Below are 15840 nucleotides of genomic sequence, written 5' to 3' on the forward strand. Positions count from 1 at the left end.
AAAACTTCGAATTTGAGAAACTGTGCAAGTGCTAGAAAAGCAACGCTTTCAAATGAGCGCAGGCAATCCAGAGTTGTGCTAGCACTTAATTATATCGTGGGCTTACTACAAAAAACCAGTTTTGTTAAATTTTCAACTAAAAATACAGTTAGTATAGTCCAAAGTCCAAGTCCAATTACTATAAGTGCTTTGTACCGGTTCTTGTATATCCAATAATACCAATCGATTACATTGTTTACTGTAAAAACCCAAGAATCTTGTAATAGAACTCAAATTCGAATTTCGCGCTCTGGAAAGGGAATTTTGAGAGGTTATGTTGGTAACACCGATCGAGACTTGCGTCAGATAGACGTAAGCACAATAAAAATAAAGATCATTTTGAAAAAGTTTTTTATTTGAATTTATTCTGGCAATTCAAGAAAGAAGTTTACACCTGAAAGTTTTTGAATCCATTTACAATTTTTTCGGAGTAAATAGAAACTTTAAACTCAATTATCTAGAGACTATAGACGTTGTACATAACTTGTTTTTGCAGCAAGCCCACGATATGTATCGTTATCTGGAGTTTTGGTAACGAATTGTCTTCTTAGACATTATTTATAAGACCTATATTTATGAACGTGTTACAACCAGAAGGAATAATCACGTGACCTATCAATATTCATGAAAACAATGAAAAAATAAGCTTTTCCACAAATACATTTCGTTATAAAACTATTACAGTCATTTGTTGGAACAAAACAAGAATTACTGTCATGCAATCATGTCAACGCAAACCTCGAATCATTTTATTACGTTCTTAAGTTGGTTTTATAAACTTTTACGCTCGCGCTCGTCCTGACGCTCGCGTTACGAGTTCTTTGTCATTGGAATTTAATTGACTGGCATTTGTTTCAAGTTTCAGCATTTTTTAGATTTTTTGTTAACGTTGTTTCTAACCTAGTTATATTTGTACTTTTTTAGGTAGCAAGTAACCAAGTATTAGCACGCGTTCACTGGAATTCTGTGTCTCCATGCTTTGATAAAATTAAATAAGAAAATACATCTACAATTCAAACACAAATTATATCAAGAAAATAAACAGAAAATGGGCGCGAGCTAGGCGCGAACTTGAACGCGAGCACAGGCGTTTGTATTTATAAATCACACTTCGTAATCGAACGCGAGCGCGAGCATGAAAGAAATTTCAATTGACTTTGAAGCAGATGCTTAGTCTACATCTATTATTGAGAAAGTATCAGTTAAATCCATTTTGAATTGTACTATGAACCATATACAAATATATTAAATTTTTATTGAGACTTTATAATAAATGTTAAATGTATATTTTACAAAATTCGTTGACAATAACCCTCTAAAAGTATGTTACAACATTTATTTTCACTGAATTGCCCATTCACGAAATTAACGCCCGACTGATCACTGAAATATGTCGAAATATTAACACAATTATTAAAAACAAAAACGTTACCTCAAACTAACCGATTTTATTAATAGATATTGTATATATATGTATCTAGACACTTTCTATATTGAGTTTTTTGGAGTTGTAATCGAGTTGATGCAACATAATATACAACTAAAAACAATCGTTTCTTCATAGCATTTTTATTATTACATTAAATTGCAAATATATACATATTTAAATAATAAAACGTTTTTATAAATATTCTGGACACTAACTTTCATAATTATAAAGTTATCTACATTTTTAATTCGGAATAATCAAGGAGATTAATCTAAAGAAGTTGATAGGTTAAAGTAATCTTCTTTTTTTGAATGTAGGACTTGTCATTTAGAGCTTGCTTGACATATATATCGATGTAAAGCAGGTTATTAATATTGCGGCTTCGTTCAACATGATTCTACTTCAACATAATATTATACTGAGTATATTTTTCGCTTTCTATCAGATCATATCTTTCTCTAATTAGCTCGTTCTATGCTTACCAAAAAATAAAAAGATTTTGGTACCAAAAAAGGCTTAAAAAATTATCATCTAAACTTTTTTCATTTTCTTTTAATTATTGATTTACTCTCTATAAGCATTTCTCATACAAAAAGTTTTTTTTATTCGATTGATGGTGAATCGAGTCATTAGTATTCGATTTATGAAAGTTTTGGTTCATAAAGAATCGATTAATAAATACTTCTTTATCATTCATTCGTATGACTTTACTTTTTATTCGATTGATGCTGAATCGAGTCATTAGTACTCGATTTATGAAAGTTTTGGTTCATAAAGAATCGATTAATAAATACTTCTTTATCATTCATTCGTATGACTTTACTTTTTATTCGATTGATGCTGAATCGAGTCATTAGTACTCGATTTATGAGAGCTTTGGTTCATATAGAATCGATTCATGAATATCACTTTATCATTCATTCGTATGACTTTACTTTTTATTCGATTGATGCTGAATCGAGTCATTAGTACTCGATTTATGAAAGCTTTGGTTCATATAGAATCGATTCATGAATATCACTTTATCATTCATTCGTATGACTTTACTTTTTATTCGATTGATGCTGAATCGAGTCATTAGTACTCGATTTATGAAAGCTTTGGTTCATATAGAATCGATTCATGAATATCACTTTATCATTCATTCGTATGACTTTACTTTTTATTCGATTGATGCTGAATCGAGTCATTAGTACTCGATTTATGAAAGCTTTGGTTCATATAGAATCGATTCATGAATATCACTTTATCATTCATTCGTATGACTTTACTTTTTATTCGATTGATGCTGAATCGAGTCATTAGTACTCCATTTATGAAAGCTTTGGTTCATATAGAATCGATTCATGAATATCACTTTATCATTCATTCGTATGAATTTACTTTTTATTCGATTGATGCTGAATCGAGTCATCGATATTCGATTTATGAAAGCTTTGGTTCATATAGAATCGATTCTTGAATATCTCTTTATCATTCATTCGTATAACTTTACTTTTAATTCGATCGATGATGAATCGAGTCATTAGTACTCGATTTATGAAAGCTTTGGTTCATATAGAATCGATTCATGAATATCACTTTATCATTCATTCGTATGACTTTACTTTTTATTCGATTGATGCTGAATCGAGTCATTAGTACTCGATTTATGAAAGCTTTGGTTCATATAGAATCGATTCATGAATATCACTTTATCATTCATTCGTATGAATTTACTTTTTATTCGATTGATGCTGAATCGAGTCATCGATATTCGATTTATGAAAGCTTTGGTTCATATAGAATCGATTCTTGAATATCTCTTTATCATTCATTCGTATAACTTTACTTTTTATTCGATCGATGATGAATCGAGTCATTAGTATACGATCTTTGAAAGTTAAATTCGTTTATAAACGAATCATACAGCTTTGGTTCATATAGAATCGATTCATTAATATTTCTTTATCATTCATTCGTATTCCTTAACTTTATTTTTTATTCTACTGATACTGAATCGAAGTAAAAGAGATTCGATTTATAATTCTTTTCATATTAATTCGATTCATATGGATTCATTCGCTACAGATTCACTAAAATTCGATTTATATAGGTTAGGTTCAAAGAGAATCGATTCGTTTATAATACATTCATTTAGTTTATTTTCATTCATAAATATTTATTATATTTTTATCATAATTCGATTAATGTTAGGTCGATATAAGTAAGAAAATCGATTCATGATTCGTTTCATATTGATTCGATTCATACATAATCTCGAGAACTAGATTTATATAGGCTAGGTTCGTAGAGAATTGATTCGTTTATAATACATTCATTTAGTTTATTTTCATTCATAGATATTTATTATATTCTTATCATAATAATTCGTTTAATGTTAATTCGATATAAATTAAAAAATCGATTCATGATTTTATTTCATATTCATTCGATTCAAATGGATGTGTTCTATATAGATTCGATTTATGATAACTCGATTCGATTTGAATATAATCGATTCCTACTAATTTGATTCATGTAAATTCGATTCGGAATTAACTATAATACGTAAGGGCTGAACGACTTTACGTGAAAGGTAGTTTTAGTAATAATAATATAAATTAAAAAATCGATTCAAGATTTTATTTCATATTCATTCGATTCATATGGATGTGTTCTATATAGATTCGATTCGTGATAACTCGATTTATATAGAAAATACCGATTTGATTTGAATATAATCGATTCCTACTGATTTGATTCATGTAAATTCGATTCGGAATTAGCTACAATACGTAAGGGCTGAACGACTTTACGTGAAAGGTAGTTTTAGTAATAATAATATAAATTAAAAAATCGATTCAAGATTTTATTTCATATTCATTCGATTCATATGGATGTGTTCTATATAGATTCGATTCTTGATAGATCGATTTATATAGAAAATACCGATTTGATTTGAATATAATCGATTCCTACTGATTTGATTCATGTAAATTCGATTCGGAAATAGTAAAACTTTTTATAATGAAAGGACTCACGCGAAAAATTGTAAAAGGAAAGTATAAATGCGTGGGAAAATATTAATACTTTCAAATTTATGATAGAAGCTTAAGGATTAATCTGAGATTGGTTATGATTCTACTTAATTTTTTGACATGAATTTAAAAGTATATTGATAACGGTCGAAATTGAGTCGGAAAATAAAAAATTGATTATAGAAATAAAAAATTAAAAAATGAAAATTATTTAAATCGCTAAACAATTAAAGAAATGAATAAATACATTATTTAACGTACCTTTTTTGTTATTCTTGGGTTTGGCCGAAACGTCAACGCTCGAAAGGCACAAAACGACAGCTAATAATGTCTGAATTAACATTCTGTTTCATCAACACCACTTTTGTTAATTAAATTCAAACTTATTCAAATATATACCTATATAAACTTGAATAACATTACCTTCCCCACTATTCAAAAATCAATTAATTTTTTTTTATTCGAATTATAACCGCAATCGTTAAATTTTTAAGTACGGGAGCGAGGAAGTCCTTATGGTTTATACCGGAACGAGGACAACTATCACAACAATTATATTAATGGTATCATTAGCTCTAATCTACTTTGACCAGATACCTATCGCTGAGGAAACGACATGGAAAGTGATCGCTTAGTATAGAATCGCGCATTGTTTCGTTAATATTTAACAACCTTCAGGAACTAACCGCTCTCTGAATTGTTTAACAATAACTTGATATTATTAACTATATTTATATGAATGATATCACACGGGGATAGATTAAGAGAAAGCGATTTAGGATAGTATAAATACTGTTCTGCAAGAGTTGATAAATTTTCATTGGAAAAAATTATTCATTTACGAGGTCTGGCTGTTAAATAACGAGACTGCGCGCCTAGAGGGCGCAACAGGAGCAACGTATCCATAAATTGAAAAAAAAAAACTCCGACTGAGTGCTATAAATTGTTGCAAGAGGCCTATGGGGACGATTATCTATCTCGTGCGCGTTTTTTTGAGTGGTGTAAGCGCTTTAGTGAGGGCCGAGATGATCAGCATCCACGACGCTCTGTAACTGTTTCAACGGTGACCAAAATCAACCAAATTGTGCGTGAAGATCGTCGATTGAGCATTCGGATGATTGCCGAGGCGGTAAACACCGATAAAGAAACGATTAGAAAAAGATCTGCTTTGAAAGGGATCCGATTTGAGTCAATAGAAGATGTAAAACAAAAAACGGCAGAACCTCTAAAGGCTCTAACCAAAGATGACTTCCAGCACTGTTTCGATCAATGGAAAAAACGTATGGAAAGTTGTGTGGCGAGAGGAGGGAAATATATTGAAGAGGAGCATTCGAACGTAGAGTAATTTTTGTAATAGAAACCTTTTTCGTGACCAGTTTCGTTATTTAATAGCCAGACCTCGTATATGGTTCATAAAGTAACGATTTTAGTTAGGTTTACAAAATAATGTCGATTGAAAGTTTGTTCAGATTCAATTCAAACCATCTATATTGAATTATATACATACACCGTTACTTTAAAATAATTTCTTACATATTTTTTTAACCAGTACTTTTGTAATTATGGATACAACCGTCAATACCGGATAATTTTACATTTAATGGTTGGCGAAGTGACGGTCGTTTGAAATTAATATTTGTGTATACCAATTGTAGGTTTTTCTCTAATTAATCGTGTTCAAATGTCATGGTTTCGCATTGTCATTTAATGGATAAAATAATTGACAGAAATTTGGGGTTGATTTTAAAAATCTTAAATCACTATTAACAATTTCGGAACTACTATTTGTATATCCAATTCAGCTCTAATCCTATGAGCCCCTGCCTTATATTTATTTTGTTATATTCCAGAGCTTGGCAGAAGAAAGTTCCAAACTCTTTCTAGAAATATTGAAACATATTTCAATGGTTATAGATCGCTATAGATGAAGACACCCATCAAGATTTCAAGACTAATCTTTAAGGTTAGGTCGCTTTATTTTTTAAATAACTTATGTCAGTGATATATTTTGAAGTTTGTCACGTGATACTGGTCACGTTGACGTAACTTTAGAAGCAACTGGTGCGTGATTTTCAATAGTTTATGTTGCTTATGTTTATGGTGTCAGAATCGGTACAAAGAAAAATTCCGTTCTGGAGTTTTTTTCCTCGACGTTCTGGTCGGCCTACTGAGCTTGATGATGACCAAATCAAAGTTATAATTGAAGAGGATCGTCATGTTCGAGAAGTTGCGAAGAGGCTGCATGTACCGCACACAATAATTGAAAAACACTTAAAATGTCTTCGACAAGTTAAGAAGGTTTATAGTTGGGCACAACTTGAATTGAAAGAAATTCATTTAACATAAATTTAACAAAAAAGTTCATGCTGTCAGTTTGGTGGGAATACAAAGGTGTCGAATTTTTTGAGCTGCTTCCAAGGAACCAAACGTTCAATTCTGATGTTTACTGTCAACAATTAATGGAACTGGATGATTCAATAAAAAAAAATCGGGCAGGTTTAGTGTTCCACCATGATAATACAAGGCCGCATCCTTGAAAATTATTGGAACTTGACTTTGAAGTGATGCCACGTCCCTCATACAGCCTTGAACTGGCACCATTTATTTCGAGGTTGTCAGAATTCTTAGAATGGACAAATTTTCACAAAAGACGATGACTTTCAATCACACCTGGTACAGTTTTTTGCTGATAAGGATCAAAAATTTTATGAGCGCGGAATCACAAAATGGAAAATATATACTTGATTAAAAACTATTCTTGGTTGAAAAAATTGTTTTATTTTATTTTATACTACAAAACTACTTGTCTCCAATCAATAGAAATATTGGGGTACGTAAAATGTGTTGCCTATACGGATATATTATGGACGAAAGTTGTGGTAGGTTCACTAGAAGTTTTGAATTTTTCAAATTAATAACTTGCAGGTGATAATAAATATTAATGATTCAGTGATTTAGGCTTTATTCTTTTCTCAGCCGCTACTAGACGACGGTCTTCTCTACGTCTGCCTGCTCTACGAATATCATTTGTTTATGTACGTACCAGTGACACCAACTTCGTTTTTTTTCTAAATTTCGGAAAAAACTATATAGATAGTTAATTGAGGTCACAATTTTGGTTTTGCTTTATTTAGATTGTACTACCATCCGCGATTATATTCAAAATGTAAATTGATTAAATTATATTAATGTCAATTTATACCATTATAGGTTATTTCGAGTGTAGTGATTTGAAACGTCGGCCATATTGTCTTGGTTGTCAAGCAAAGGTTTTTTTTATTTGTGTATGGAGAATTGAATTGAAATGAATAAATTTAGACAAAAAATGAAAATAAAACATCCTACTAATAATAATTTCAATGCAAATAATGCAACATTTGTCCCACAAGACATTATGATGGTTGTGACATCATCCCGGTTTGAATGTAGTAACTTTTGAAATATATTTAGGGAATTTTTTTTCTAACAATTGATAACACTGAATTGTTATCCCATATCTCCATTAGTTGTTACTGTATGATATTTATAATACAGGGGGTAACGATTCAATAATAAATCCGGTACGAAAAAATTATTTTTATGAATTGGTATTAGGATAGGAAGGGCGTTTAAGAAAAGAACGAATAAACAAGACTTACCTTTATTAAATAGTTAAATAAATAATATAACACATTGGGAAGAAATGTTTTCAATTATGTATATTCAAAAGACATGGAAACGAAAAATATCTAGTACAATGGAAAGGGAAAAAAAACGAACATTCTAATAAATGAAAAACTCAAGTAGTGGTTGACGCAAAAAGTTAATTTACAATATTCAGTAACGCAAGGCGATCACAGATAAACAACTGTCAAATGTAACATGCATAACTTTAGAAATTTTTCAATTTTAAAATTGCACATTTCGATTGATATGAATTATATCAACGCATTTTATAATATGTATATAATGTATATTCAATTATTTAAAAACATTCAGCTAATTCTAAGTGTACTGGAAATGCACTAAACCGAGACTTTCCTCGTTTTTACAGATAACACATACAAAAGATTTGGCAATTTGTCTTTTTTACCCCTTTAGTGTTTTCCAGAAGATTATCGAGCAATTTTTCTACGTAAGGTATTATTAGAGATTCATTCCAATTACAATAACTCTTAGATAGACCGAAATATAATGTCATTTCAGGGGAAACGAAATATTCAAACTGATATTTAAATTACGCCAACACACTTTGGTTAGGAATTTGAAAAAGAAGCTGCACTGGAAACAATGTTTCATTCTCTTTCTATTTGAATCATTTCCAACTTCCTTCAGCCACGTTTCATTCGGTTTTCCTTTCTTCTCTTCGCTTTTCCACCAAACTACTGTTTACCATCACACTGTACAGATAATTAAAACAGTTCAACGTACTTAAAAAGAGTTTTAAAAAGAAACTGCATTGGAAATAATGTTTTTCTTTCTATTTGAATCATTTCCAACTTCCTTAATCCACGTTTCATTCAGTTTTCCTTTTTCCCTCTAAACAGTTTGACCATGTCTGCTCTAGTCAGTTACAAAATTTTGAAACTAATTTTGTGTAGGATAATAAACAACACGATGCTTCTTACTGTGTCTCATATTTAATTAAAGATTTAATTTTTGTAGTTTCTCTACACTTAGTTTTGTTACTTCTACATTTATTTCACTTTTGTCACTTTTTGGCTCTTATATCTTATTCTTATAACTCTTTTTGTAACAATTCTTCTGTTTCTTTAATTATCTTTCTAGTTACTGCTCCCTTTCTTTTGTACAATTTGTACAATCCTTTTTTCCATCAATTGCTATTTCACTTTTGTAAATATTTAATTGAACCAATGCCACATTCTCCCAAAATTTCAAGAAAAAAATTTGTAGGAAAAGTATTAAATTATTATTATAAATCGGTCGTCTATATTGAATGATTCACGTTAATAAAACTGTTCAAAAATGGTTATAATAATTTGTTAAAACCTTCCAAAGTCTCTGTAGTTATTTTTCTTACAGAGATTTGTCTAATTCCATGTAAGTTTCACTTTATATTGATATATTTACACCATTTTCTTTTATTTATTTAAACAGTTGTTCATTTGAACTACGAGTCATTTGTCACTGATAGTCAGTGTTACAAACTGAAATTTGACAGAGCATTGTCAATTTTATAGAACATACATAAACCAAATTTTCATTTGTCTTGAAAAATTACAAATAAAATGTTAAATCAAAAGATACCTAAAATCAAGAACATTTAGACGCATAAACGTATCAAAAGATATAAGAAATTAATTTGAATTGTAGGCATTCATTTGGAATATTCGTCAATGTTAGTGGTTTTTATTTTTCTCGGTTGACAACTCTGGTGACATATGTCAACATTCGAATTACGGAAATCTAAAAACACAGCTAATCTACTTTAAAATGACGACCGTGGGGTAAACAATCTACTTTCTTGTATGTATCCGTGTTAGCTTCTCTTGTTTGAAAAAGGTAGAAAATTTGAAAATACATTATGATCTTAGGATGTGGATATATACCGTACCATAAACCGAATTCCAGTAAAATGAAATCTGTTTTAAATTAACAAGTCCACGGTATTTCTTTCTTGATTTGCATGCATTTCGCCTTTGGGCAAAAAATTTGTAAAGATGATAGTTGTTTTCAACGTATTAAATGAATGATCTTGATTTAGGTATTTTTGATATTGTCAACAAGTTTTGAAACATCAAAATATTCCAGTAGAAGTAATTTGTATAGAGTTTCATGTAGTTCATTTCAGTTTATAGCACTGAAGCTAATTATTTGGAAGTTTAGTTACATGTGCAATTTTAAACAAGGCCTTTTCATTTACAATTACCAAGAAATCACAGTTTCGTATTTGCTTTTTTTTATTTAGAACATGATTTTAGCTTTCTTTCAACGAATTCGCTTATAACACGTATTATGTAGTACGAAGGGTCTTAATTTTAAGATGATTCGAATATCATGTTTTCTTATTTTATCGTTTTTATACTTAATTTTATAATATTTCTATGATGAAACAATCAATACGAATTGTTATAACCGGTTTTTTTGACCTACAACTACAATTTGTGTTTTTGGACATCATTTTCGAAATACTAATAATTTTCATGTCCAATTGAAGGTCAATATAATAATTTTTGAAAAAAGGAATGTCAAATGATGTGACAATCACACCATTGTATAATAAATGAGCTTCTAGTAATTCTAAAAGCATATTTTAGTACAAAATATTAGTAAAAATTTGTTGCAAATATAAATTTTCTTAGAAAAATATATTTCTTCCATTATTAACAATAATCTTCCTGCAATGGAATCACCATTATAGTTAAAAAAAGAAAGATACCGATTTTGGTCCAGTAAAAATGAGATATTAGGAAAACTCACTATAAATTTGGGGTAAGATACTAAATTTACAGTGAACATACATAATACGTGTTACGAGCTTTTCCTTTCGGAGTACATCCTTTTTATCCTTGTACGGCTCTCAAAGTTCACCTTCTGGATTTAAAGGCAGATTTCTGTTTGTGAAATTCCAGTACTAATATTAATATTAAAACGGCCACACAAAGTGACACAGTGATAGTACTAAAGTAAAAAGTCTAACATCCCAATACTTCAGTGCATTATCATATGTATAATTATAATAATAATCATAATAAGTTAGGAAGTATGAAGGCATATAGATAGTTTTATATTTATACAATTTTAAAAGTTTATTTTCATAAAAATGTATCAGTACCTGATATTATAATTGGACTGCCTCTATCAGTATCAACATTCTATATAATAATATCAAGTTAAATACAAAAAGCCATTCAAAATGAAAGATAGCTATCACAAATAATCTCTTATTAATGCTTGGAAAGACCCAAGCCTGGAGAGTGATCAACAATTGGTAAGTAGATTACATTCACGGCAAATAAAACTCAAAATAACCATTTCCCATCGAATCAATACAGTCTACAACCTAAAATTTTCCAATGTAACACGTTTATTTCAACAACCAAATTATTTCTACTCCTACTTCAAAATTGCGTGTGTGAAGTTGCCGTCTCACAAGTTAACATCTCACATGTTATCGTCTCACATGTTAACGTCTCACATGTTATCGTCTCACAAGTTAACGTCTCATATGTTAACGTCTCACATGTTAACGTCTTACAAGTCAACGTCTCACATGTTAACGTCTCACATGTTAACGACTCACATGTTAACGTCTCACATGTTAACGTCTCATTTGTTAACGCCTCATTTGTTAACGTCTCATATGTTAACGTCTCACAAGTCAACGTCTCACATGTTAACGTCTCACATGTTAACGTCTCACATGTTAACGACTCACATGTTAACGTCTCACATGTTAACGTCTCATTTGTTAATGTCTCACAAGTTAACGTCTCACATGTTAACGTCTCACAAGTTAACGTCTCACAAGTTAATGTCTCATATGTTAACGTCTCACATGTTAACGTTTTATATGTTAACGACTCACATGTTAACGTCTCACATGTTAACGCCTCACAAGTTAACGTTTCACATGTTAACGTCTCACATGTTACCGGCTCACAAGTTAACGTCTCACAAGTTAACGTCTCACATGTTAACGTCTCACATGTTAACGTCTCACAAGTTAACGTCTCACAAGTTAATGTCTCATATGTTAACGTCTCACATGTTAACGTTTTATATGTTAACGACTCACATGTTAACGTCTCACATGTTAACGCCTCACAAGTTAACGTTTCACATGTTAACGTCTCACATGTTAACGTCTCACAAGTTAACGGCTCACAAGTTAACGTCTCAACGTCTCATTTGTTAACGTCCAATAGTTTAAAACGAGTTCTTATAGCGTCCAGCATAGTTCTACAGTTCCTTATACTTTTTATCGATAGTTCTGCAGTATTAAATACAGAAAACGGCATTTTGAAAAACGACCGGAAGTTAGCGTCTCATTATAGTTAAACTGAAAAATCAAACAGGAATGGTTCGTCAACGAATAGTTCTGGGTAGTTAATATCGAAAAATTTACTGAATTCACGAATCGACACCCATGAAATGATTTCTTCAAACAAAAAATAGAATTAGTACTGATAAACTACGATGGTCATAAAAGCTTTCGGTTTCAAAGGGAAAGTTTCAAAGTTTTTTTTAACGTATTACAAATGAAATCGGGCGGTGATGGTTCCATAAGTGGCCGCTAGAGTTCTCGCGGCAATAGGCCGCCATTCTCTGTTACTAGTTGTGAGTGAGATGGCGTCTGTATACCACAAGGTTTTCTCTATTATTGAGTTCGCAAGAAGTGAATCACAAATTGTAATGCAGCGGGCGTTTCGTACTGAATTTGGTATTAAACCACCAACTAGAAAAAGCTCTACCCGTTGGTTTAACCAATTTAATCTCTTTTAAAGAGATTGGAAGTGTGTGTAAAGGAAAAAGCACACACCGACCGCGTGTGTCAGACAATTTCGTTCGCAGCTCAAGTGAGTCTACCAATAGAGCTAATAGAGAACTTGGAATACCCCAACCAACTGTATGGAAAGTTCTGAGACGGCGTTTGCTGTACAAGCACTACCGTTTTCTGTATTTAATACTGCAGAACTATCGATAAAAAGTATCAGGAACTCTAGAACTATGCTGGAAGCTATAAAAACTCCTTTCAAACTATGAGACTCCAACTTCACACACGCGTGAAACTTTATCTTTATTTTTTTTATCGTAGCGAATACGATAAGTACACAAATAGTTTTTGTATTGAATATTTTAGATTTAGAATATTTTATTCTAATCTAATTATAATTTTTATAAACACAAAATAAGGTTTAGCAACTGGTGTTCAGGATGAACCCATAACCAAGCACATTTCCAGAATCCGGAATTATAAACAAGATAATCGAAAATATGACGTTAGTAAAGAGATTAAAAGGAGTATAATGCTTGTTATTAAACGTTATTTCGGAATGTCAACATGCTTATGGAAAACGAGTTTTTATAGAAGTACAAATATCAAATTCGTAAATTGTACTAAGCTGTTCCGGAGGATCAGGAAAAAGAGACATAATAATAATAATCCAGATTGGCAGGACATGTAGCACGCATCGACAACAGCGTGCACACAAAAAAAAGGCGATACCAACGGGCAGTAGAGACAGAGGAAGATCAAGGTTAAGGTGAAGATACAGGGTCTCTGAAGATATTACAAAGATTGGTGCAGCAATCTGGATGGTTCTGGCACACAGTCTCCTGGTTCATCCACTCATTTGTATACATTTGTCTGATGAAATAAGGAAGTTTTGAATCATTTTGAATGATTCTACAAGTCAGGACAGGAAATGTAATCGTCATGGAGAGTCTTTCGGAAGCGGACTGTGCTTTGGTTTTACAAAAGCGGTAATTCGTCGACTGTAGCGCTCAACTGATTAGAAAATTGATCCAGAAGTTTAAAGAGACCGGATCAATACTGAAAAAATCAAAATCCGGGCGTTCAAGGTCTTCTAGAACAGTCTAAAACGTAGTTTGGTTTGTTAGTGACGAGCCTGTCTATTCTAAAGCTTTAAACATGTATTGACCATCATTATTTCACATTTTACACAAAGATTTGGAGCTGCATTTTTACAAAACTCGGTTGGTGCAGGAATTAAAGCATCAGGATGCTGGTCAGAATCATAACTTCGCAAACCAGATGATCTTGGTTCAATTTTCATGTTAATGGACATGTCAATAAGCAAAATTTTCGCTACTGGAACGCAACCGATCCAAAATGTAAACGAAACCACTACATTCACCTAAAGTTACCGTATGAGTTGCGATGTCAGCTACAGGAATTATAGGACCTGAAGATGAAGTTACAGCGAATTGCAATGCGAAACTTTGATGGTTATAACCAAGGAACATAATTCCAGGAAGATGGAGCAACTTTCCACTTCTCCAATAGATCTCTGCGACGAGTTCAAGAAATTTTTCCTGGCAAATTGATATCCAGTAAAGTTGGCCTCCTCGCGGTACCGATTTAACACTTATGGACTTTTTTCCTGTAGGGTTATGTCAAATCTAAACAAACCCACTCCCTTAGCACAATTAAAGGAAAATATTCGTTTCGAAATGGCAGCTATCAAGAAGAATACCAGTCGAATCGTCATAAATAATTTTAGTGCTTGATTAAATGAACGCAGTACACGCAACGGTTTACAGCTATGTATTTTAATATATAATAAATTTCTTTTGAGACATGTTGTATATGATAAACTGTCAAGAGATATATATTTATAAACAATATATTGATTCAATCATTGTTTCAAATTTTCCAGAAGCTTTTAGAAGTTATAAAACTTCTTTTATTTTCCAGTAAATCTACATAATTTCAATTGTAAGTTTAATTTCATTTATTAATTTTAGTTACAACTGGAAAAAATCTTCTACTTTTTGCAGACAACGAAATGAAATTTGCTAACTTGTTATTTTACTCAAAATTAAAGATTTAATTTGATTATTTCGGTATTTAATTTTTGATTATAAAAAATCAGGTTGACGCTGTATCGAATCAAATAAATGGAATGATTTAAAAGTCTCGATTGTGACATATAAAATTGCGTTCGCCTTTAATGTGTTTTCATATGCTACATGCAGTTTCTTTTATTCGAAATATGAGGAAATAGAAATCCGAAAAGTTATATAGTTCAGTCATAAACGACAAAATATTATATAGATATCAAATAATTAGAAATATATTTAGAACATGTCAACTAACCACTTGTGTAATACACACAACATCATAGGATAAATAACATAATTATGTACATATTTATAATATTCTGTTAAATACATTAACTATATTTATGTTTCATTGAGTATGGTTTTGCTAAAATTCCATGGTTTCCATTTTAAACAAATTATAAAAGATTAGTATTTATTTATTAATAATCTACGTCTTTCAATAATTCTTAAAAGAAAAACTCTGATTCATATAGATCGGGTGAATTAGGAAGCTATAGCATGGGTCTAGAATATGATATTAATTGATTTAGAGAGGTTTTCATTGATTCAAACCTTCTAATTTATTCTAATAAAACATAATTCAACAAGGTATTTACATTTTATTTTCCCAGCAACTAGAATAAGTTGTTGGTTTTAAGATGATGATTCTTTTGCACATTACGGTATACTTTAGCCTCCTAAATTACCCAATCTAATTCTTTTATGATGTTGGAAACAGAAAGTTTCATTACAAATTATATTGATGTGGAATATCAAATTTTAAATCATGATTATTTTTATTAAAAACTCTATATTAGCAAAAATACTGTGGAAGAAGTTTTA

The 15840-nt window shown here is 31.0% G+C and overlaps 1 protein-coding gene across 1 annotated transcript in view; it reads right to left on the bottom strand.

Annotated features, from left to right (window-relative positions):
• The window catches only part of LOC130900250 (uncharacterized), a 136170-nt gene that overhangs the window by 7489 nt on the left and 112841 nt on the right, over window positions 1–15840 (bottom strand). The gene's annotated exons all lie outside the window — the stretch shown is intronic.

This window comes from Diorhabda carinulata, chromosome 12, assembly GCF_026250575.1.
Source record: "Diorhabda carinulata isolate Delta chromosome 12, icDioCari1.1, whole genome shotgun sequence".
Lineage (NCBI taxonomy): Eukaryota > Metazoa > Arthropoda > Insecta > Coleoptera > Chrysomelidae > Diorhabda > Diorhabda carinulata.